The following is a 3,112-nucleotide window of genomic DNA, read 5'->3' as shown; positions in this document are numbered from 1 at the left end:
ACCCCAATTGATACTCATCAAAGTAGAATGTTCTTTGTGGACTATACCAATTGACATTAATGTGCCCCAAAGACTGTTTTTCTGAAGTCCTCTGGCACATTGACTCATTCCTTCAAGGTTATTAGTTATAGCTAAGAAGTTTTCTTAGTTTTGTCTCCTGTATATAGTCCCTGAACACTTGATTGTGCTTATACTTGGACCAGGAAGCAGTCCTTAGAACAAAGCAGAAAACACTTCATGGTTCAAAATCAGAAAAAGAGGGCATCAGGGATGCATCCTGTCTCAATAAGTTTTTAATCTGTATACCGAACAAATCATTCAGGGAGCAGGGCTTTAAGAGGAGGAATGTGGCATCAGGATTGGAGGAAGACTCTTCAACAACCTGCGTTATGCAGGTAACACAGCCTTGCTTGCTGAAACTGAAGAAGAACTGAAGCACTTGCTGCACAAGGTCAAGGATTGTATCTTCAATATGGATTGAAGCTCAACAATGAGTCTCACCACTGGGCCAATTGGCAGCACCCTGACAGATGGAGAAGAGATTAAGGTTGTTAACAATTTCAGCTTTCTTGGCTTTACAATCAACATTCTTAACACCAGCAATCAGAAAACCAAAAGACAAATTGTACTGGAAAATCTACAGTCTTCAGAGTACTGAAAAGCAACAATGTCAGTCTAGATACTAAGGTGCACCTAATCCAGGCCATCATCTTTGCAATTACTTGTGAAGTAATTATGAGAGCCGGACAATGACTAAGGATGACAGAAGAAAAATCGATCCCTTTAAGCAGTAGTGCTGGAGAAGAGTCTTGAACATACCATGGACTGCCAAGAAAACAAAAAGGTCTGTCTTGAAGAGGGTGAAACCAAATTTCTCCTTAGAGGCTCGAGTTTTGAAGTTCCATCTCACATACTTTGGGAACGTGGTCAAGAGACTGGTCCTTAGAGAAAGACATCATGCTCAGAAGGGTGGAGAGGCAGAGCAGGAAAGGAAGACCCCAGAAAAGATAGATAAGATACAGCAACTGGGGCAATTGGGGTTCATGTCAGAATTAGTGAGACTGGCTCAGGACAGGGCAGCTGTACAAAGGATCACTATGGGTTGCAGGTGACTCGACAACTCATAACAATAACATATATTCATGGATATATTTGCAATATACATAAATACATATTTAGAAATATTCTGTGTCAAACAGAGGTATGTATGCATGTGTTTGTGATGATAGTTCCATTTTCCTTCTCACTGTCCTGCTCAAACTCACAGTGATGCTATGAACCACAGATCTGAATCCATTTTTACTCTGCACCATCCTCACCATCTCTGCCATGTTCAAACCCATTATTGTAGACACTGTGTCAATTAATCTCATTGAGGGTCATCTTCTCTTTTGCAAATGCTCTGCCTCTCCCAGAGTGATGCTTTTTTAAAGGACTGGCCTCCTGATAACTTACCCAAAGTGTGAGATGAAGTTTCACCATCCTCTAAGGGACATTCTGGTTGCACTTCCTCCAAAACAAATTTATTTGTCCTTTTGGCAGTCCATGGGGTATTGAACACTCTTCTCTAGCAGTATAATTCAAGGGGATCAATTTTTTCCCCGCCTTTCTTATTCATTGTCAAACTTTGAGATGCATGAGAAGTATCTGGAAATACGGTTTGTGTTGGGTGCTTGTAGTCTTTAAAGTGACATTCTTGTTCTTTAACACTTTGGAGAGATCTTTGACAGAATTATTTCTCCAATGCAGCATGTCTTTTTATTTCCTGACTGCTGTTACCATGAGTATTGATTGTGCAAGTAAAATGAAATAATTTATAAATACAATCTTTTCTCCATTATTATAGAGTAATGACTATTTTTGTTCCCTTGATGTTGAGATGAGGTCCATATTAATGCTTGTCACCTTTGATCTTCTTCAGTGTTTCACATCTTCTTCATTTTCTGTAGGCAAGGTTGTGTCACATGCATAACACAAGTTATTGATGAGTCTCCAATCCTGATGCCACAGTCTTCTTCATATACTCCAGCTTTTTAAATTATTTTTTCAGTATACAGACTGAATAGTTGTGGAGAAAGGATACAACCCTGATGTATGTCTTTCCTTATCTTAAATTATTCAGTGTTTCCTTGTTCTGTTGGGACTACAGCTTCTTGGTGTATGTGTTGGCTTTTCATTAGCACAATTAAGTGTTCTGGGATTCTCAATGTTAGCCATAATTTGTTATGATACCCACATTCAAATGCCTCTATATAGGCAGTGAAAACACTGGCTTGTTTGTTTGTTTCCCACGCATTGGTTCGTATAATACCGCAATATTCATCGATATGTAAAATCGTAATGTGAGGTAGACGTTATTAGCCCCATATTGCAGATGGGAAAATTGAGGCTCAGACGATGTGGAAATGGAGGGATGAAGGCTTGGAGGTGGGCCGATGGGACCCTAGCATGGCAGCAGCTTGCAGGAGGCTGGGCCGAGTAGCGAGGTGCAGCGTGGGAGCTGGTCGGGAATCATGGAGGTGCCGTGCTCGAAGCCCAGGGCCAGCCTCAGGCACGAGGCGCGCAGACGGCGCAGGCCGACCGCGCCCACGTTGAGGCCGAAGTCCACGTGGAGCGTCTGCAGCACGCGCCCGTGAGCCACCACCACAGCCAGCGTGTGGTTGGTGACGCGCGAGCTGTTCTCCAGGCGCAAGGCTTGATGACGCGGGCAGCAATTCAGCAGCCGGGCCAGGCAGTCGTCAGTGGCCATAGCTCGACAGTGGAACGGACAGGTTGGAGCACCTGACGCACACCTGGAGGAGTAAGGCTATCGTGGCGGCTGCAGATGCTCCACTGCAAGGAGCTCTTGAGCCAGTCCCTGGCTGCACACCTGCACGCGGTTGGAGTGCCAGCAGATGGAGAGGCTGCACAGCGCGGGGCCCAGGCGGAAGTTGTCTCTCCAGAGCTCTGTGAGCGAGTGGAAGTGCAGCAGCGGCCAGAGTGCAGGGTCCTCGAACACATCGAACACGTTGTGTAGCAGCTCGCAGGTCCCCGCCGGGCTCTTCCTGCTGTCCTTGTCCAGGAAGGAGAATAAGTGCAGCAGGCATTCGTGGTTGAGCTGGGTGATGTGCAT

At 45.0% G+C, this 3,112-nt stretch overlaps 1 pseudogene; it reads right to left on the bottom strand.

The window, feature by feature from the left end:
- Nucleotides 1-2,443: 2,443 nt before the first annotated feature.
- LOC102868765 lies at nucleotides 2,444-3,112 on the bottom strand (annotated as a pseudogene).

Source organism: Elephantulus edwardii, unplaced genomic scaffold, assembly GCF_000299155.1.
Source record: "Elephantulus edwardii isolate Elephantulus edwardi_28Jun2011 unplaced genomic scaffold, EleEdw1.0 scaffold00305, whole genome shotgun sequence".
Taxonomy (NCBI): Eukaryota; Metazoa; Chordata; class Mammalia; order Macroscelidea; family Macroscelididae; genus Elephantulus; species Elephantulus edwardii.
Note: the sequence above shows the minus strand (reverse complement) of the source record. Positions and strands in the feature narration are given on the sequence as shown.